This window comes from Chlorocebus sabaeus, chromosome 5, assembly GCF_047675955.1.
Source record: "Chlorocebus sabaeus isolate Y175 chromosome 5, mChlSab1.0.hap1, whole genome shotgun sequence".
In the NCBI taxonomy this organism is placed as follows: Eukaryota; Metazoa; Chordata; class Mammalia; order Primates; family Cercopithecidae; genus Chlorocebus; species Chlorocebus sabaeus.
In genome coordinates, this window is record NC_132908.1 from 54,161,103 (window position 1) to 54,183,434 (window position 22,332).

At 52.9% G+C, this 22,332-nt stretch overlaps 1 protein-coding gene across 1 annotated transcript in view; it reads left to right on the forward strand.

The window, feature by feature from the left end:
* Positions 1-8,089: 8,089 nt before the first annotated feature.
* Positions 8,090-22,332, forward strand: part of CPNE2 (copine 2) — a 55,834-nt gene continuing 41,591 nt past the window's right edge. Inside the window, exon 1 of the mRNA XM_007993414.3 lies at positions 8,090-8,312. The gene's annotated coding sequence lies outside the window, so the exon portion shown is untranslated. The remainder of the gene's footprint in view (positions 8,313-22,332) is intronic.

Consider the following 22,332-nt stretch of genomic DNA (forward strand, 5'->3'; position numbering starts at 1 on the left):
CCCACCTGGCCTAGTAGCTTGGGATGTCCCTGCCTACCAGTGGCTCACCTGGATGGCTTGGCCTTGACCTTTGCAGCCCTCCAGGTTGTTCCCGAAGCCCTCCAAGCATGAGGAGAAAGTCCTCCGCCGAGTGCCAAGCACCCATACCTCACACAGGGCCACCCTTACCGGGCGAGGGTCAGGGCACACCTAGCACCAAATGGGCCCGTCTGCCTGGTCATGGGGGAGAAAGTAGGCAGGAAGAGGATCCAAGAAGTTGACCAGGCAATCCTGGGCCCGAAATTCTGTCTGCCTTTCCTGGGGACATGATGCCAAGTTGACCTTGGCCTTCAGTGTGCCCAAGATCACCTGCACACTACAGGGGTTGCATTGCCTCCCCTCCTTGCCCAAGAATGAAGGATGAGTCCCTCAAAGCCTGGAAATGGCGTGGCAGGGGAGCCAAGGCTGAGGAAGGAGCAGAGAGTACCAACCAGAGGCACCTGGCCATGGGGGACAGGGGACCCCGGAGCTCAAGGACACTATTTTCATTTGCTGCATAGCCATTTTACTTCTCTCTTCTGCTTTTTCCCCCTTCATATCTGCCCAAATTCTACACTCCAAGAAACTTTCAGCAGCTTCCCTGAAATAAACCACAGTATTGCCGGCACTGCAGAGCTGGCTGGGCCTACATCAAGTTGGTGTGAAATCGCCTTGTTCATTTTATTAAGAAACTTCCTGTCTTGCAAAACTTCCTCTCTTGCCACCTGCCTGCTTGGAGGTCTTAACTGGTTTTTCGTTTGTTTGCTTGTCTTTGTTTTTGTTTTTGTTTTTGTTTTTGAGACGGAGTCTCGCTCTGTCACCCAGGCTGGAGTGCAGTGCTGCAATTTGGGCCCACTGCAACCTCCACCTCCTGGGTTCAAGCAGTTCTCCCGCCTCAGCCTCCCAAGTAGCTGGGATTACAGATGTTCGCCACCACGCCTGGCTAATTTTTGTATTTTTAGTACAGACGGAGTTTCACTATGTTGGTCAGGCTGGTCTGGAACTCCTGACCTCAAGTGATCCACCTGACTTGGCCTCCCAAAGTGCTGGGATTACAGGCATGAGCCACCATACCTGGCCTGTTTTTCTATCCAACACGCATAGAGTATAGCCTCCCTGCCCCCTTCTTCCCCAAAGTAGGCTCAGTTTAAATATATACATGAAAACAAATACAATTCAAAGAAAAGCAAGGTTAAGGGGGGTCAAGCAGGATGATCCCCATCTCTGCGTGTGAGCCCTCACACTGAGAATGCGATCAGGCTGGTAAGTACCCGTGTCTATCTGCAAGACTGGGATAATCTCCTTTTGCTACTTTGTCTCTCAGCCTCCATCTTATAATTGTACAAATTGAATGTTCATCTTTCTTTTTTATTTTTATTTATCATTATTATTTTATTTTTCCTTAAGTTATTGGGATACAGGTGGTGTTTGGTTACATGAGTAAGTTCTTTAGTGGTGATTCGTGAGATTTTGGTGCACCCAGCACCCAAGCAGTATACACTATACCATATTTGTAATTTTTTTTTTTTTTAATTTATTTTTTAAGACGGAGTCTTGCACTCTCACACTCTCACCCAGGCTGGAGTGCAGTGTCGCGATCTCGGCTCACTGCAAGCTCCACCTCCCGGGTTCACACCATTCTCCCACCTCAGCCTCCCAAGGAGCTGGGATTACAGGTGCCTGCCACCACGCCCAGCTAATTTTTTTGTATTTTTAGTAGAGACAGGGTTTCACCATGTTAGCCAGGATGGTCTCGATCTCCTGACCTCGTGATCTGCCCACCTCAGCCTCCCAAAGTGCTGGGATTACAGGCGTGAGCCTCTGCGCCCGGCCATATTTGTAATCTTTTATCCCTCACCCCTCTCCCACTCTTCCCCACAAGTCCCCAAAGACCATTGTGTCTGAATGTCCATCTTTCTGATGGGAGTCACAGACTCCCCTTTCACCTCCTTCACACACCTCAGGTGCTGTCAAATTGCCTCCTCTATCCTTCCGCTAAACACACACACCTGTCCAGCCAGTGGTTCCCAAGCTGTAAAACTGCAATTATAGAAATTGTAAGGGTGTCAGGATCTTGTCACCATGCAGATTCTGGTTCAGCAAGTCTGGGGCAGGGCCTGAGATTCTGCATTCCTAAGAAGCCTCCAGGTGATGGCCATGTTGCTGGGCCATACTTAGCTTAGAAGACTGTAGATGAGAGGATCGCAAGCCTGACTGCACATTAGAATCACCTGGGAAGCTTTTAAAACTCACTACTTTTAAAAGGAGTATTTGGGCTGAGTGCAGTGGCTCACACTTATAATCCCAGCACTTTGGGAGGCTGAGGCAGGAAGATCACTTGAGCTCAGGAGTTTGAGACCAGCCTGGGCAAAATGGTGAAACCTTGTCTCTACAAAAATAAAATAAAATAAAATAAAATAAAAACACACACAAAAATTAGCTGGACGTGGTGACGTGCACCTGTAGTCCCAGCTACTCGGGGTATGGGGAGTGGGGTGGGGTGCTGAAGTAGGAGGATCACTTGAGTTCAGGAAGTGGAGGCTGCAGTGAGCCAAGATCATGCCACTGCACTCCAGCCTGGAGGACAGAACAAGACCCTGTCCTGGGGGAAAAAGAGTATTTAGAAAGCTCCCTGAGTGATTCTAGTGTGCAGCCGCAGTGGAGACCCACTGGTCTGGAGTATGCCGTCTCTTGGAGAGGCTGGGCAAGCCTTTGCACCTGTACCCCTTATTTTGTCCTGAGGATCCCATGACCCTCCCTCTCCAGAGAGGGACACTAACTCCAGAGACTTTTCCTAACTTTTCTAAAGGTACAAAGCTGGTAACTGGTGGCACCAGGAATCAAACCCAGGTCACTCCTGTGACACCCACAGGAGCTACCCCAGTTTTCTCATCTGTATAGTAAGGGGATGAGCAAAAGGAGGTTAGGCACGAGGACCTATGTTCTTCGGCTGCAAAGATGATCTTATGGCTCATTTCTGCACTCCCTTGGGGAGAGCTCTGGATCCTCAGCCACCTGCCCTACCTGGTTATCTCTGTAGAGCATCACCATCTGTAATGTACTCTAGGCCCAACAATTCCAGTGACCACCTCCTCTATTTCACAAATGAGGAAACCAAGACACAGAGAGAGAACATGACTTGCCTAAGGTCACACAGTGAGTATTTAGTGGGGCTCTGACTCCAACTCTGGAACAAAAGGAAAGGGTGACCTTGGGGTGGTCCTGGGCTGGAGATTTAACTGGCCTGTGCGTCTGTGTGCTCCCTGGAGAGAGAGGGGCCCTCAGGAAGGCAGGAGGACCACGCACCCTTCTTGGGCTCTGCTTCTGCCCCCAACCCTACACTTCACGGCCAAAGCTAGGCCTGAGGACCTGCGGCCCCACTAGAGAAGGACATGCACTCTGGGCACATCCAGAGCTTCCAGGAAAGACCGTTCAGTGGCTGGTTTGGTAAAGATCATCTCATCCCGGGGAAAGGCTCAGGAAGTTCCAGGGACTGCTGGTCTTTGTCCTGCCTCCCAGTCACCCCAGTGAAGAACCCTCCCCTTGGCCCTCGGAAGCCACACCTGGTGGCTCATCCCATACACACCCCAACCCTGCCCTAGCTGCCCAGAAAGAGACCTTTGCCCTGGGAAGGAGGGAACGGTAGAGGAGCTTTCCCTGGGGAAGAAAGGCCAACTGGGGTCCCCTGGGTTAGGAGCCTGGGGCCAGAGGCATCAGTGGTCCTCACGGGACCCTTAGTCCTCCACCTACCGGCCCCCCCCCCACACACATCCACACATACTCCAGCACAGGGTCAGAGCAGAGGGAGGTGTCTGGGGCTGTCTGGAAGGGCTGGAGAGGTCTGGATATCCTGATCCTAGAAAGGGACCATCCTTGCATCAGAGTGACCACAACCCTGGAACTTAAAAAATAGCAATTATATGGCCGGCTGTGGTGGCTCACACCTGTAATCCCAGCACTTTGGGAGGCCGAGGTGGGCGGATCACGAAGTCAGGAGATCGAGACCATCCTGGCCAACACAGTGAAACCCCGTCTCTGCTAAAAATACAAAAAATTAGCCAGGTGTGGTGGCGGGCGCCTGTAGTCCCAGCTACTCAGGAGGCTGAGGCAGGAGAATGGTGTGAACCCAGGAGGCAGAGCTTGCAGTGAGCTGAGATCGTGCCACTGCACTTCAGCCTGGGCGACAGAGCAAGGCTCCATCTCAAAAAAATAGCAATTATACACCAGCCCTGGTGTCTACACTTGCCTGGCATGTTACAGTCTCACTGAATTCTGTCTCATTGGATTCTCACAACCATCCCATAAAACAAATACTGTCTATCCTATTTTACAGAGAAGGAGAGCGAGGCCCAGAGGATTGAGTGATTTCACCCAGGCAGCCTCTGAGCGGCTGGGATTCAAACTCATGGCCATGACTCCATGCCTGAGGTTTGACGCTGGAGTCAGCTACACCTGCCTCTAACCAGGAGATCCTTGAGGGGATCCCTCAAGGATCCTGATATGTTTCCGTATCAACCCCCTGTGGCAGATGCTATTTTCTAAAGACAGCCATCACAATACCTTCCATCCCACATGCTCTTCCTACTATGTGACGGTGACACCCCTCTGTGACTACAACAGAAGTGACATTATGTGACTCCCAAGGCAAGGGCCTGAAACAGATGATAACGCTTCCACTTGCTTCTGTGCAAATGCTCACTCATGGAACCCTGTGCTATGCCACTAGGAAGCCAGGCTACAAGGAATGGTCGCAGGTAGGTGTTCCAGCTGACAATTCTAGCTGAGGTTCCAGCGTCCAATGCCAGCCCTATGTTCAAGAAAGCCTTCTAGACAATTTCAGCCACCACCATGATCTGACTGCAACCTTATGGGAAACGCTGCACAAGACCTGCCCTCAATGAGCCCTGAGGACCCCGAAAGTGTGAGGGATAAGTTTTGGGGTGATCTACGATGCAACATAAATAACTGGAACACCCTCCCTCCCCCACCCCTCACACACCCCTGGCCCAGCCAGATCCCTAAACAGCTGGAGCTCCTTCAATGTGTCTTTCATTCACAAGCACACTGATGTGCACAGGCAAACCTGGGTATTCTGATTCGTTTTTCCAAACAGCCTGGACTGTGAAAATTAACACCCCGATGACAGGTGTTGGCACACATACCCTGACATGGGTCTATTTCGGGGCCTGCAGGCCTCCCACTGTGCACCGAGAGGCCTCCACCTGGGCAGGGAAAGACTTGGTTTAACATTTTGCAGTCTTGTGTTGGGTGCAGAATGAGGATAAAGCACATAGAATCAACCTGTGACGGATGCTTGGCCTTAATCAACTGCCTCGGGGCTCTCCTGATCCCTGGCCTTCTTTTTTAAAGATAGCTTTATTGGGACATAATCCATACACCATGACCTTTGTCCTTTTAAAGTATGCAAGTCAGTGGTTTTGAGCACATCTACAGTTGTGCAATCATTACTATAATCTAACTTTTTTTTTGACAGGGTCTTGTTCTGTCACCCTGGCTGGAGTGCAGTGGTGTGATCACTGCTCACCACAGCCTCAACCTCCTAAGCAATCTTCCCACCTCAGCCTCCTAACTGGGACTATAGGCGTGTACCACCACACCTGGCTAATTTTTTTTTTTTTTTTTTTTTTTTTTTTTTTTGGTAGAGACGGTGGGGTCTCACTATGTTGCTCAGGCTAGTCTTGAACTCCTAGCCTCAACTAATCTGTCTGCCTCAACCTCCCAAAGTGCTGCGATTACAGGCAGGACTGCACTCTGCCTAGAATCTAACTTTAGAACATTTTTTATCATCTCCCAAAGAAACCCTTTGCCAATAGCAATCACTCCCCATTCTCCACTCCTGGGCCGAGGCAACCACAAATCTGCTTTGTTTCTTTGTGGATTTGTCTATTCTGGACATTTCATCTAAATGGAGCCATATAATATTTGTCTTTTGAGACTGACTTCTTTCACTGGGCATAATATTTTCCAAGTTTGTCCATATTGTAGCATGTATCAATACTTCACACCTTTCTTTTTTTCTTTTTCTTTTTTGGAGGGGGGATGGAATCTCCCTCTGTCACCCAGGCTGGAGTGCAGTGGTGCAATCTTGGCTGCAACCTCTGCCTCTTGGGCTCAAGCGATTCTCCTGCCTTACGAGTTGCTGGGATTACAGGTGCTTGCCACCACGTCTGGCTAATTGTTATGTTTTTAGTAGAGACAGAGTTTCGCCATGGTGGCCAGGCTGGTCTCGAATTCCTGACCTCAAGTGATTGCCTGCCTTGGCCTCCCAAAGTGCTGGGATTACAGGTGTGAGCCACCACAACTGGCCAGTACTTCACACCTTTCTATGGCCGAATAATATTCTGTGTTGTGTGGATATACAACATTTTGTTTTTCCATTCATCAGTGGATGGACATTTGGGTGGTTTCCACTTTTTGGCTATTATGAATCATGCTGCTATGTACATTTGTGTACAAGTTCTGTGTGGCCATATGTTTTCATTTCTGCTGGGTACATATCTAGGAGTGGAATTGCTGTGATTCCTGGCCTTTGCACTCTGCCTCCTTGGCTAGAGATCCAGTATCTTCCTTGACAGGCCCAACTATCTCATCCTTCAGGTCTCTTAAAGGAAGCCTCGCTGACTCCCATGGCTGAGTTGGGTCTTCTGTGCCACCCTACCTCCAACCTTTGCACATTTCATATGGCGATGTGATTGCCTGGGTCCTGGTCATGGCCCCCACAGGTGAGCAACTTGAGAGAGACCATCTGCTTTTGTTCACCACTGTCCATCCCATGCCTAGCTCTCCTGCCGCTGGAAAGACAAGAGACAGATTCTGAGCAATCAGGAAAGGCTTCCTGGAGGACGTGGGGCTGGAGTTGGGTTGATAGGTTGGTTTGCCCCAGAGCTGGGCAGAGGGCTTTGATGGCTTCCATGGAAGAAAGGTGAGGAGAGCTTAGAGAAAGGAAGGATGGATGGGTGACAAGCAGGCAGAGAACAAAGCTCAGAGCCCCGGGGCTGTTTAGTCTCAGCCCCTCTAAGGCTGCAAAGTGCCAGTGACTCAGATGTGGAGGGAGGCTCACACGCTGCAGCGTGAGGCTCCCACATTAACCCTCACCTGCCTGGAATCCAAAAGCCACAATGGAAGCATTCGGCACGCGGCGTTAACCCTCAGCTGCCCAGTCCTTGAGCCCCAGGGCCAAGGGCTGTGGACATGGCCTTGAGATCCCCGGGAAGGCCCCACCCTCCCTCCCCCCAGAATCTGGTTACGTTAGGCTCAGCCTTCTGATGCCCGGTGGTGAACTTGCCCAGAGAGCACCTAAACACCGCGGAGCGGCCAGCGGCTTGGGCGCCCATAGACAGACAAGTGTCCTAAGAATTGGTGCCTCTTCTAGGGAAAAGGAGGCCTGGGCTCCAAGACCTTAAAGACTCGCCTAATTTTCCGCACGGATGAGTAGCCCCAGGCCCCGTTCGGATCCGTCTTTATCTCATCGTCTGTGTCAGAGAAATATGTCATGTTTCCAATCTCTGGCGGCAAGAAAATGCCGAGCTCTTTTGCTTTTGAAAAAAAAAAAAAAAAAGGAAGAAAATACTGCGGCCCTAATCCTGCCCAATACATCCCAGAACCCAGCCTTGGGTGTTGCCCCGAGGGCGCAGCGCCGCTCCCATCCGCGCTGGGGGTCCGAGTGGCCCTGGGGCCCCGCAGGCCCGGGCTGAGACCACCCCTCTGTTCCCGCGTCAGTGGCCCTGAGCGCACAGCGCTCGGAACTCGGAGGTGCCAGAGACTCCGGCGAAGCAGGCCTGGGGAGGGCGCGAAGCCACGTTGTTCCGATCCTCAGCCACCTGGGTCCCAGCCTGGAACCTTCAGACCCTGGCGTTCGGGCCCCCTCGGTGCCAGACGCCCCGAGTTCCGGGGCGCGCCGGGCGCGGGCTGGGAGCGGCGTACAGCGGGCGGGACAGCGCCCCCGCTCCTCCCGTGGGAGGGCGCGCGCCCCTCCAGGAAGCTCCCGCCTCGCCTCCCGCTTCCCTCCCCACTCCCCGCCTCGGCCGGAGGGAGGAGCCCGAGCCGCCGCCGCCGCCGCCGCCGTCGCCGCCCGCCCGGCCCGGGAGGAGAACCGGACCCCGAGCGGCTGGGAGCGCACGCGAGCGGGCCGTGGCCGTGCGGGCAGCGCCCTGAGCCCGTCCCGCGCCCGCGGGCCCGGCCGAGCAGGAGCAGCGCCCGGGGATGCCCGGGCGGCCCGGAGCGCGGGCAGCGGCAGCCGTGCGGTGAGGGCGGTGGCGCCCGTGGGACCCGCGGTGAGTGGGGCCCAGGCAGGCGGGGCAGCTTGGCGCGAGTGCCCAACTTCGGCCTTGGGGCTGAGCTTCTGGATCTAGCGGCGGGTCCGTAGGAAGCCGGGTTCCGCCTCGGGGGACTGCGGCGGTCTAGCCCCCACCGCCCGCGCGAACCCGGACACCGGCGCTTCGGTGACTCAGCTCCGACCCGGCCACGCGGGGGCGCCCCGCCGGCGCCCGGACTGCGGGGGAAGGGCGGGCGGGGTCCCTGGGGAGGGGGGCGCCCTTGAGGGTCCGAGCCCAGCTGCTATGGGGACCCTCCCACCCGCCCCAGGGGCTTGGAGGGCGTATGGGAGGTGGAGTCCTGCCGCTGCCACAGCTGCTGAAGGTGTGAGGTCGCGCTGGCTCTTGGCGGGCGCGGGCCGCTCTCCGCGCCCCTCTGCCCTCCTCGCTCCCCTGAACACCCACCCGCAGCCCCAGGCAAGTGCCGGAGGGCCAGCTCCCAGCCCCGGTACTGGGAGCGCAGAGGGGGAGTGGAGCTGGGCAGCTTCCCAGAAGTCGGAGTGTGTTTGCAAACTAGTTTTTGCGAAAAAGCTGTCTGGCACCTGTGTGTTTAAAGGGGGCGTGGGGGTGGGCATGGAGAGAGCGGGGGAGCAAGGCCCTCTCATTCCCTGTTTCTCCCAGCGATGCTCCTCTGAAAATAGAGGGGTCTTACTCCCCTCTTCCCTGCCCTTCCCACCCCATCCCCCAGCCTCGCTCTCCGTCGCCCCCAGTTCGAGAAGCTCTCCTATGGGGAAGGGGCTGCTTCAAAGGGGGTTGTGATTTGCCCTAAGTCACAGATGCTGCTGGCTCTGGTAGCCAATAGGGGGTTCATCTTGCATCTGAATCCCCTGCCCCATATGTACTGGGGGAAGGGACAAGTGGTCTGAGAGAATGATCTGAGCCGCCCTTTGTTTTGTCTACCTTAGTTTTTTGCTCCCTTAGGGGTGTGTGCTGTCTTCAAAGAGTGGGGGGCTTTTTCTTGGGCATCCACAGCTTCAGGGACTGCAGGGAGCCCGTGCTTTTCAGGAAACAGCCGGTGTGGTGTGCGCAGATTGTAATCCCTGGCAGCTGCAGCCTGCCTGTGGCCAGCCCTGATGAGGAGGCCTGGGAGACCTGGGTCTGAACCCCACCTGTGACCAACAGGGAGCTTGGCCCAGACCGTCCGCCCCTGTGGCCCTCCGGGTCATCATCTGTGAAATGGGCTAATGTTCCAGGGCCTGCCTCCTGGAGAATGGACACAGCATGAAGGTGCGGTTTTATGACATTCCCCCTGGCATATGTCCCGGTGAGCTCCAGGACCGCCCCAGCCAACTGGATTGGAAGGGGTCACCCAGGCAGGTTTCTCCATGGAAAGAACCAGGGACAAAGGATGTGGATGCTTGGGTTCTTCTCGTGGCTGTCACTTCCTGTCTGAGTGCCTTGTCACCCCTTGGACTTGGGGGTTTGTGTCTGTAAAGTAAGGCAAATTGTGACATGATCCAGCTTACAGTTGGGCAGCTGGGAGGCTGGAAGTGGGGAACGGGGAGCAGACGTTCTGCAAGTAGGGAGCACTTCATGACTGGCAAGTGTGGTGTCTCTGGTGGTGTTCCAACGGACACTCCCTCCCCTGGGATGTCAGGAGAATGAAAAACTGGGGCATAAGGGGAAGAAGATGGCTGAGAATGGAACCTCGGTTTCTATGTCTGTAAAACAGTAAGTACTGGACCGCATCCGGTCCTCCTCCCAGTCCTCAGTTTCTGTATCTGTACACTTTTATATTTTTTTCAGGTAACTGTGTATTTCTGCAAAGGTAGGATTAAATTAGATTGCAAGGACTCGGGTGCCAGCACTTACTGGTACATGGTAAGTGCCTGGTTAACTGTCATTGTCATTATCCATGGGAATATTAAGAAGCCTGATGTGGGTGACTGCATCCAGGATTCTTTGTGGGATTGTCTCAGGCCAACTTGCTCCTCCCCCTCCCATCAGGACTTCTGGGCTGTTCTAGGGGCAGGGGGCTGGGGTGAAAGAAGACCAGGAGAGGTGGTAGTTCTCATCCAGGTGTCCCCATTTCCCCACATCTGACTGCCTTCACAGGGCCCTAAGGAGGGAACAGAAAACAAAAGAGCATTCTCTAGTAATTCTCTCCCTCCTGTCAGAGCAGGAGGCATCATCGCCAGTACGGTCCCCAATGTGAGAAGCCCTCAGCTCAGGGTCAAGGTGCCCCCAGCCTGATGGAGGTCTCTGTCCCTCTCCCCTTCCCTGACTCTTACACATAGACGGCACTGGGGCTACTGAATCAGGAGCAAAACACCTCAAGGACCCAGCTCCTTCCCCTTTGCAGAATATGGCCTCAGAGAGGGAGGAACCCTGCAGTACACAGTGGTGTAGGCTCTGTGGGAGCCGGGATGCCAGGTCACTCTGTGATCTTGGCAGGCAGCAGCTAGAAAAGTCCACAATCACATGTCTCCCCACCTCCCTGTCCAGAAGGGAGGACGTGGGGGTCCCACCATACCTGAGGACTGAGCCCAGGTTAGAGGCGCCTCCTGGCTCACATCTCAGTGTCTTCTGCCCTCATGGGGCCACCGGACCTCAGCTGTCGCTCCCATGGCAGAGTCAAGAAGATGGCTATTCCACATCCTGGGACATTTCTTTCTTCCTTTTTTTTTTTTTTTTTTTGAGACAGTATCTTGCTCTGTCACACAGGCTGGAGTGCACTGGCACAATCTCAGGTCACTGTAACTTCCACCTCCCAGGTTCAAGCGATTCTCATGCTTTATCCTCCCAAGCAACTGGGATCACAGGCGCGTACCCAGCTAATTTCTGTATTTCTAGTAGAGACGGGATTTTGCTATGTTGGTTAGGCTGGTCTTGAACTCCTGGCCTCAGGTGATCCACCCACCTCGGTCTCCCAAAGTGCTGGGATTATAGGCCTGAGCCACTGTGCTTGACCATGTAACATTTCTTTACTTGTCCTGGCCACACCTGCTCTGAGGTCTGCTATGAGACTGACCGTAGTGAGACTGTGTCACCCTCCCTCCTCACTGCTGCATCTCCTGGTTGTATTTTTCTTGGGGCATTTGCCACTCTTTAAAATCATCTTCTTTACTCATTGGTGCACCAGCTTATCGGGTGTCAGATCCACAAAAAGGCAAGAGCACACAGTGTCCATCTTGTTTAGGGCGGTGTCCCTGCACTTAGAACAGTGCCTGGCACATTGTAGGCGCTCGGTAAATCCTTGTGTGAGGAATGACTGCACCTGCCCCTCCTTGCAGCTTCCTGTTAAATGAGTCTGTGATGTTGAGTGATGGATCCTGGGAGAATTATGAGCTTGCCCTCTTGAGTCTCTGGAGGGATCTCTGTCTCACCGTGCTGAGTGCTGGAAGGAGCATGGCCTTGCTGACAGCTAGATTTCAAACTTGTAGCCTACAGAACTGTGAGAGAATCTAAGCTACTCAGTGTGTGGTGCTCAACTAATCCATGGCCAACGAGAGTTTGAAACCCGGTAGCTCAGCTCTCAGCATTCACTGTGCTCTTACAATACACTTTTCTCAGGTTGGGCCACCAGGGACATGTCTCTGAAAGATTGATGGGAGGGCCAGGTGTGGTGGCTCACACCTGTAATCCCAGCACTTTAAAAGGCCGAGATAGGCAGATCACTTGAGCCCAGGAGTTCAAGACCAGCCTGGGCAACATAGTGAAAACCCATCTTTACAAAAATAAAAAAACAAAATTAGCTAGGTGTGGTGGTGCGTGCCTGTAGTCCCAGCTACTTGGGAGGCTGAGGTGGGAGGATTGCTTGAGCCCCGGAGGTCAAGGCTGCAGTGAGCCATGATTGTGCCACTGTACTCCAACCTGGGGGAAACAGTGAGACCCTGTCTCAAAAAAAAAAAAAATACTGTTGGGGTCCAACCAGAGGAGAGAGGGATTGAAGGAGTTGTCTGCTAGGAGCTGGGCATACTCCCTCTGTGTTTTGGAGAGGGGACAGCCAGGGCACATCAGGCAGGCCAGATAGCCTCATCTCCTGACAAGACACAAAAGCCTGCAGGGATACAGTTGAATTGCAGGGAGAATGGGCTCCTGAACCACACTAGGAATGTCCCCACCGCAGGTCCTTTGCACAGCTGGGAACTAGGTAGAGGAAACAGCACATGCAAAGGCCCTGTGGTGGGGACATGCCTAGCGTGGTTCAGGAGCCCATTCATTCATTCATTCAGAAATATTCACTGAGTACCTGCTGGGCACCAGCTATGGCTGGGATACAGCCATGAACAAGAGAGACCAATGCCTTGCTCTCCTGGAGCTTCTGGTCTATTAACATCCCAGCTCAAATGCAGCCTCCTCCGCACTGCCCCATCACAATCACTTCACCCTGCTTTATTCTCTTTGTGACATTTTCCACTATCTGAGATTTCCTGCCCTTGCCATTTGCTCACCTCTCTGTCCCCCCAACTCCATCCCGAACTCCTATGCCCAGAGCCTGAGTGTGTCTTGATCATGGTTGCCCCCACCGAGCATGCAGCAAAGTCCCTGACCCAGAGGAACTGCTTAACAAACATCTGTTGAACGACCAAATGGATGACTGCATGGTGAGGGAAGCCCTCCTGGAAAGTAGAGGCCCAAAGTCACAGGTGAAAGAGAGATTACATCTGTGCACAACCCTCTTCAGTTTACGAGCTTTTCACTACTGCCTTAAGAACATCATGAAGAAAATAGTGGGGACAGCTCTAGTTAGCAGCAGCTCCATTTCCTGTATGAAGAAACTGAGGCTAGAGAGGTTAGGACACATGGCCTGGGTCGCATAGGGAATGGGTGACTTTCTCCAGCACACCTCAGTCCCTTGGGTAGACAGGCAATGGCAGCAGGTGATGTCCCACCCAGGGGACCTCACCTCCTCCACCTTCCCAACCCCCGGTCTTTCAGTCCTAGGCAAATCCACTTTCTCTTAGACATACAACTTTCCCCATTCCCTCCTCCATGGGAGTCCCCCGCCCTCTGAGCCTGGCCAGACCCGCTCCCAAGTTCCCCTAAGTACTCAGTCCATGCCCCTCTCCACATGGAGCTTCCTGGGAGGCCGGAGGGGAAGGAGCTGAGACCCAGGAGGGAGGAGTGGCAGGAGAGGACAGAACCCAGTTCCTGCACTCATGGGGAGTACAGTGGAGGCTGCCGCTCAGCCTGCTAGGTCAGCCCCTCTATAAGTGACACAAACCTTGCAGTGCAGGCTGAGCTAAATCTGAGGCCTGGGAGGGTGGGAGGGTCCCAAGGGAAGCCCCCTCCCCTAAGAGCCAGAGCTTAGTGATTAAGCGGGCGCTACAGAGAATGACCTCCCTCTGAATGTGGTCTGGTGGAAGCTGGGGGTCCCCAGGGGGGCCTTAGGGCCAACCCCTGCTGCAGCCTCCTCTCCATGCTGTCTGCATCTATATTTATCCCCGTAATGGCCTGGCTGCCTGTCGGAGTGTGGTGTCTTTGGAGCGCAGCAGCCGGTGCCATAGCCGCGGTGGAGAAGTGATTTGTGTCAAGGTGCCGCCCCCACCTGGTCGGGAGTGCCAGCCTGCTCCCCGGGGGCTGCCTGTCGCCTGGCAGGAGCTGCTGCAGCAATGGGCATGCGGCAAGGGCTCCAGAGAATAAGGCTTGTGACTGGACCCTGCCCACCAGAACCAGGATGCAGGATGTTGGGGCAGCCAGACTGTGGCCAGGGTTCCTGTGTGGCTGGAAAGTGGAGCCAGATAAATTCTAAAGTTTTTTAGCTCTGAATCTCAAAGAACTTGTGACTCTGAAATCCTAGAATTCCCAAATTCTGGAATTCTGTGAACCTGTAGTCCCGGTCCTCTACAATTCCAAGATGTCATGGTCCCTCTTCCTCTCACTTTTTCACTCTTCCTCACTTTCTTTTTTTTATTATTTTTTATTTATTTATTTATTTATTTATTTATTTATTTATTTGAGACGGCATCTTGCTCTGTCGCCCAGTCTGGAGTGTGGTGGCGCAATCTCAGCTTACTGCAAACTCTGTCTCCCGGGTTCATGCCATTCTCCTGCTTCAGCCTCCCGAGTAGCTGGGACTACAGGTGACTGCCACCACGCCCAGCTATTTTGTTGTTGTTGTTGTTGTTGTATTTTTAGTAGAGGTGGGTTTTCACCGTGTTAGCCAAGATGGTCTCGATCTCCTGACCTCACGATCTGCCTGCCTCAGCCCCTCAAAGTGCTGGGATTACAGGCGTGAGCCACTGTGCCCGCCCATTCTTCCTCACTTTCAACAAACTTGTGTCGAGCTTCCATTCTGTGCCTCTGGGTGCTGGGAACAATGAGATGAAAATAGGGTTTGGTTCCATCTTTCAGCTCCAGTGAGGGCGATGCTTCTAAGTCAATGGTTACAGTATACTGGTATTGTAAGTGATTCCCTCTCAAGGAGCAGGGAATCCGGAAGGGCTTTGTAGAGGAGTCCCTGGATTGTTGGTTTTTTGTTTTTTTTTTTTAAAACCATATTGAAGTGTAACAAACGAAATAGAGCAGACGTTCTACATGGACCAGTCAATGACTGTTCACAAACTGACCCATCTGGGTCACCAGAACCCAGATCAGAAACAGACACGATCAGCACCAAAGCCCCCGGTGTCCCCTTCTGGTCAGTAACACCTGTCCACCTGTCCTACCGCTATCCTGACTTCCAGCAGCATAGGTTTGTTTTGTCCATGTTTAAGGTCACCTAAGTGAATTCATATAGGATGACATACTCCTTTCTGTCTGGCCCCCTTCACACAGCACGTGTGAGACCCATCCATGTTATTGCTACCCGTGTTCTTCCTTCAAGCAGGCTGCGTGTGGTCTGCTGTGTGTTCATTTACCAGTTATGTCTCCCTTCTTCCAATGATGGGGGTTTGGGTGGGGCGTTCCAGTTGGGGTTATTCAGGTTAGCCCTGCCATGAACATTCCTGTGTCTATCTTTGGGTGAACATATGTGAGTGTTTTTATTGGGCACTGTTTCTCCTAAGTGGTTGCACCAATTTCCACTCCCTCTGGCAACCTGTGAGTGTTCTGCTTGCTCTGCATTATTGCCAACACGTGGTATTGTCAGCTTTTTAAAATTTTGGCCGTCCTGGGGGTGAGGGTGGGTGCATAGTGCATGTTTTTTTAAGACGGAGTTTCACTCTGTCACCCTGGCTGGAGTGCAGTGGTGCAATCTTGGCTCACTGCAACCTCCACACCCCACCCCCTTTCAAGTGATTCTCCTGCCTTAGCCTACTGAGTAGCTGGGATTACAGGCACCGGCCGCCACCATGCCCGGCTAATTTTTGATTTTTTTTTTTTTTTTTTTTGAGACGGAGTCTTGCTCCGTCACCAGGCTGGAGTGCAGTGGCATGATCTCAGCTCACTGCAACCTCTGCCTCCTGGGTTCAAGTGATTCTCCTGCCTCAGCCTCCCAAATAACTGGGACTACAGGCGCTCACCCAGCTAATTTTTGTATTTTTAGTAGAGATGGGGTTTCACCATGTTAGCCAGGATGGTCTCGATCTCTTGACCTTCTGATCCGCCTGCCTTGGCCTCCCAAAGTGCTGGGATTGCAGGCGTGAGCCACCACGCCCTACCTAGTTTTTGTGTTTTCAGTGGGGACAGGGTTTCACCATGTTGGCTGGGCTGGTCTCGAACTCCTGACCTCAAGTGATCGGCCCACCTCAACCTCTGAAAGTGCTGGGATTACAGGCGTGAGTCACCGTGCCTGGCTGCATTTGGTTTTACTGAGCTGAGTTTGAAGAAAGAAATCGCTAAGTGAAGAAGGGGGAAGGGCATTCCAGGCAGATGGAACAGCATATGCAGAATTAGGGAGGCATGAAAAATACTTGCTGCAACTCTGTGTGGCAAACAGCAGAGCTAGAGCCAAAGGTGTGAGGGAGAAGACTTTGAGAGCCTCATCAGGGAACCTGCATGTTGTCCCGAGAACAGCCGGGAGCCATGGAGAGGTTTTTCTCATTTTGAGTCAGTACCTGCAGTGTGTCAAGCATTTTGTAATTTCCATGTGTTGGATGAAAAAACTAAACTGAGACACAGAAAGACCAACGACTTGTCCAGAGTCACATTAGTGGAGGCCCAATAGCGAGAGTGGTATTGGGCTAGGAGCCAGAGGACCAGAACCATGTGGGTAAGGGATTCAACCTCCAAGCCTCAGTTTACTCACCTGGAGAATGAGAGTGCTGATGATAACACCCCATTTGGGGATGTTGTGAAGCTGCAGAATTTCAAGGACCCGGGGCAGGCATTATTATTCTCATTTTATTATGGTTATCTCTCCATCAGCATGGCCACACCCACCTTCACCTTTCTCTTGCAGCTGACAGGGTCGGGGTGGGCTCTCTGAGCTCCCACACTTAAGAAGGGCTAGCCCAGAGCTCCTGCCCTAACACCCTGTTTTCCTGCCCCATGACAGATCTCCTAGGAACTAAAGATTGCTATGATGGTTAATTTTATGTGTCAACTTGGCAAGGCTTTGGTGACCAGTTGTTTGGTCAAATAAAGGTATTTTTAGGTGCAATTAACATTAAATCGGTAGATTTTTGAGTCCTATAGCTTACCCTCCATTATGTGTGGCCCTCATCCAATTGATCAAAGGCCTTCAGGGCAAAGACTAAGGTTTCTCCAAAGACTGAATTCAGACCCAAAACTGCAACATAGAAACCCTGCCTGGGTTTCCAGCCTTCTGGCTTGCCCTACAGATTTTTGACTTTCCAGCCCCCACAATCGCATGAGCTAATTCTTTAAAATCCATTTCTCTCTCTGCATAGATAGATATCCTATTGGTTCTGTTTCTCCAGAAAACCTTGACTAATATGGTTGTCATTTGTCTTCCTGGATCTTCTCATCTGGGAAATGGGACGAAGGAGGCAATTTAGACCTGGATTCATTCAAGATGTGTTCCAATCCCCCAGAAGTTCAGTAAACTTAGCAGCCATCAGGGCCCATAGGGAATGGGTGTATGGTTAGCTAAGGGTTCTGGTTAACAGAGCATTCCCATCCAGACTAGAGGTTGCAAACTCAGAGGTCTACAGAGACCTGGCTGGGAGCTCAGTGTGTGAAGCCAGCAGGGCTTATATGAAGACCAAGTGTGACACCTGCCTCATTATGCCAAATCCAGCTATGCTAGAGCCATCCCTGGGGTGTGGTCAGTCATGGGGTGGCCGCATTGCATCTTCTGATCTGTGGCCTCGTGCCTCAAAGTGTGGTTCCAGGGGGAGCAGCCCTAGCATCACCTGTAGCTTGTTAGAAACACAGAATTTTAGGCCCCTCCCCAGACCTGCTGAATGACATCTGTATTTGAACAAGATGCCCCATGTACTCAGCTAACCTGTGATTTGTGTGTACTTAGCTCACATCAGAACCACCAGGAGAGCGTGTTAAAACACAGGCCTACGGGCCGCTCTAGGCCTTCTGCTAGAGCAGGTCTGGGTGGGCCCAGGATGCTACATTTCTTTTCTTTCTTTTTTTTTTTTTTTTTTTTTTTTTGAGACAGAGTCTCGCTCTGTTGCCATCCTGGAGTGCAGTGGCACGATCATGGCTCACTGCAGCCTTGACTTCCCGGGCTTAGGTGTTTCCCCCTATCTCAGCCCCCCACGTACCGGGGACTACAGACAAGTGCCACCATGCTCAGCTTTTTTTTTTTTTTTTTTTTTCCCCATTTTTTGTAGAGACAGGGTCTCACTATGTTGCCCAAGTGGGCTCGAATTCCTGAGCTCGAGTTCCACCCGCCTCATCCCCAAAGTACGGGGATGACAGGTGTGAGCCACCATGCCCACTGGGTGCTGCATTTCTAGCAAGCTCCAGGGAGATGCGTAGGTGACCCGTCTGGAAACCACACGTGGTAACAGCTCTGAGCCACCTCAGGAGCCTCTGCTGTCAGAGATGAGACCCCACTGACAGGATTTGCTGGGTGCAGAAGGACTCAGAGGCCCTGAGGGTCCCAGAAGTCACAGCACCCAGGAGTGGGCCCCACCTCGAAGACCTTGAAGGTTGTGTTTCCAAGCCCACAATTCACTCCCTAGTTCCCCATCACCACCGGGTCTCTCTGAGCTTTCCTGTGCCGTGTCCACCAGCCTGGAGGGAGAACCGAGAGCCATGTTTCTCCATCCGTTTTTTGTTTTTATTTATTTATTTATTTATTTATTTTTTGAGAGAGGGTCTCACTGTTTGCCCAGGCTGGAGTGCAGTGGCACCATCTCAGTTCATTGCAACCTCCACTTCCCGGGTTCAAGCGATTCTCTTGCCTCAGCCTCCCAAGTAGCTGGGATTACAGGCACCTACCACCATGCCTGGCTAATTTTTGTACTTTTAGTAGAGATGGGGTTTCACCTTGTTGACCAGGCTAGTCTTGAGCTCCCGACTTCAGATGATCCGCCTGTCTCAGCCTCCCCAAGTTCTGGGATTACAAGTGTGAGCCACCATGCCCGGCCCTCTCAATCAGTTTTAACCTCTTGTCCCCTTTATGTAAACTGTTAACTTTACACATCCCTGAAATTTTATATCTACTTTCCCCTCTCCAGACATTAAGAAATGCGGGGATTCAGACCCTACAGAATGGGTTCCTAACTACTGCCTGGCACTGACCACGACCAGGCATCTGCGCCGCTTTCTTTGTTACTGCCACCAGCAAAACAGATAATTTATTTTTTTCTTTCTTTCTTTTTTTGTTTTTAGAGACAGGATCTCACTCTGTCACCCAGGTTCGAGGGCAGTGGCACAGTCACAGCTCACTGCAGCATTGACCTTGCAGGCTCAAGTAATTTTCCTGCCTCAGGCTCCCCTAGTAGCTACAGGTATGCACCGCTATACCTGGCTAATTTTTTTATTTTTTATTTTTGTAGAGACAGGATCTCACTGTGTTGCCCCAGGCTGGCCTCAGACTCCTGGCCTCAAGCAGTCTTCCCGCTTCAGCCTCCCAAAGGGTTAGGATTGTAAGCGTGGGCCGCCACGCCTGGGCTGCTTTTTCCTTTTCTACACATCAAGTTGCACGTGCTTTTCTGACAGCACACAGTGCCCTCCCTGGAATTTACAAAAGGACATCCCACTGTGGTCCCAGCTCCTCGTCTCCACCAGCCTCTGGAATAGTGTTGCCTCCCTGCCCACCTCAGGCCTGCCCTTTACCATCCAACAGCTCTCCTCCTCTTCGGGGTTCCCAGGCGTCCTCCTGGGCCATCTGCTTCCCTTGCCTGCCTCTCTTGCTGTCCCCTCCTCTCCACCCATTTCTAAATTAGAGGCGCCCCCACCCAGCCAGCCGGCAGCTCCTCCCCCACAGCGAGCTCCTTTACACCACAGCTGCTTCCCGGGTTCGACATCGCGGTGGGGCCAGGGCTACTTTCTCCTCACAGCCATTAGGAATCACTGATCATAGCAAAATCTACCTATTACTGTTCTAAGTGCTTTACCTCACTGAATCCTCACAACACCTAGGAAACTCTTTTTTGGTTGTTGTTTTTTGTTTTTGTTTTGAGATGGGGTCTTGCTCTGTTGCCCAGGCTGGAGTGCAGTGGTGCCATCTTGGCTCATGGCAACCTCTGCCTCCCAGGTTCAAGCAATTCTCCTGCCTCAGCTTCCTGAGTAGCTGGGATCACAGACGCGTGCTACCATGCCCGGATAATTTTTGTATTTTTAGTAGAGACGGGGTTTCACCATGTTGGCCAGGCTGGTCTCGAACTCCTGACCTCAGGTGGTCCTGCCTGCCTCGGCCTCCCAAAGTGCTGGGATTACAGGTGTGAGCCTCCACGCCCAGCTGGAAGGCACTCTTGTTGTCCCCATTTTACAGAGGGAGAAACTGAGACATAGGGAGTTGAAGGAACTTGCCAGAGGTCACACAGCAGTTAAATGGCAGAGCCAAGGTGGGAAGGATGGAGTGACTGCAGCCTTGGCTCTGAGCCTGGTCACCATCCTTCCCTGGCTTCAAAAAACCACTGCCTCTTGTTGGGCCTCAGTTTCTACCCCTGTGAAGTAGGACACAGTCCCTCTCCTGCTGGCATCTCAGAGCCCAGGGTTTGAGAAGCCGCCTGTGATTCTATCAAGTGATGTGTGCACGGGGAGGTGGCTATGGCTGCTCTGGGGCTGCTGCTGATGGAGTCTGCCTGGCGAGCCCCCACCTCCCTCATTGATTAGGTGTAGGTGCTGGGGAAACAGTGACGATGTCCTCCTGAGGGACAAGGGCAGACAGACACAGGCACATAGACAAATATGTAAAATGCTTGTACATTGCAGCGATCTGTGAAGGAAGCAGCATGGAGCGGAGACGGATTATGTCAGCCTAGGTGATCAGGGAAGGCCTCTGAGGATGTGATATTAAGCTGACAAGTAAGACCTTCCCTGTGAAGAAAGGCATTCCTGGAAAAAGGAACAGCAAGTGCTAAGGCCCTGAGGCAGGAGAGAGGCTGACAACAAAGGGAAGCCAGTGCAGCTGGGGCAAAGGAAGCGAGTGAGGGGGAGGGTGGCAGGAAGTAGGGACAGGTCAGGCAGGGTCCTGTCATCCTGGGCACGATTTGGGGTTTGTGTGACCTGGATGAGGAGGTCACAGGAAGATTTTCAGGTAGAGCCATGGTGGCATCTGACTTCTAGGTTTGAAGACTCCCTCTGGCTCCGGTGTGGAAAAGAGAGCGCAGCTGAGCTTGCATCAGAGAGACCTGTTATGGGTCAGGGTGTGTCTGGGCATGAGATGATGGGAGCCTGGCTGGGCTGACATAGTGGAAGTGGGGAGAGGATGGATGCTGAATGCAGCTTGAAGGTGAAATCAGCAGCACTGGTGGCATATAGGAGGTGAAGATAAAAGGGGATTAAGGACGATGAATTCCTAGTTTTCTGGCTAAAACCGTGATGTTCTAGGCCTGTGGCTCAGCACCAGTGTCTAAGCCTGTCCTTCTGCCTAAGGGCAAGATGCCTCTTTTCTGGGGTCAGTGGACCCTGTGGGGGCTGAACCCTATGTGTCCATTTTTCTTTTCTTTGAAGACAGCGTTTTGCTCTGTCGCCCAGGTTGGAGTGCAGTGGCACAATCACAGCTCACTGCAACCTCAAACTCCTGGGCCCAAGCCATTTTCCCACCTCAGCCTCCCAAAGCGCTGAGATTACAGGTGTGAGCCACCACTGGCTCCTGTGTGTTTTATTAACTGCATAGCCCCAGGGTGCTCAGGGAGCATTTATTGAATGAACCAATGAACTGGTGCCTGGGAATTCCCAAGCCCTGTCTTCTCTTTGCCTCAGTTGACCCATCTGTAAAAGGGACCACTAGTTTCATAAAGCCCTCTGCAAGCTCCTTGCCTGGGGAATTTTGTCACCCCAGAAGGGCTGTGTCCATCTGTGCCAGGAGTCAGGACCATGCTTTAAGTAGGCCCTGGCTCCCCATCCCATCCCCCAGCCTGAAACCTCAAATTACCTATGGGGTGGGGGCTGCCCCAGGGGTGTTTCCATCGTGCCCAGATGCGCATGGCAGGCCCAGCCCTCCCTTAATGACACCTTGCCTGCCTGCCCTCCTGCTGGGGTAGGAGGGGAGGGGGCCCCCGGCCCAGCCTAAGCTGTAGTTTCTTTTTCCATTGCGTCAGGCCTCAGGGTCCAGTAGGCCTGGCTGCTGCTGGGCTGGCGCAGAGGGACCCACTCTTCCCCTCGCCTGCCCCAACTCCAGACATCATGTGCTCCCCGTTTCGGGTATCCAGAAGCTTCCAGCCGGAGGGTGAGTTAGAGATGGGAGGACCTGGCACTGGCTGGGGGAGGAGTTCCCTTTCCACCCACCCATCGCTTGCTCTAGCCAGGGCCTGAGTTGATCCAGGTGGAGTTGCAGTGAGCTGGGGGCTCCTGGCCCAGCCACCGCCCCCTGCCCCCATGATCTGTCCCTCCTGCCCATGCCCTCAGTCAGGCTGGAGGGAGGGAAGGGCAGGAGGCTGGTGTAGTAACCAAGGCAAGATAATGGGGCTTGGACGAGGCAGGGGGCTGGGGGTAGGGTAGTGAGGGGGATAGAATGAGGTGACCCCAGAGTGTTCATATGAGCATCTGTCATTATATTTGT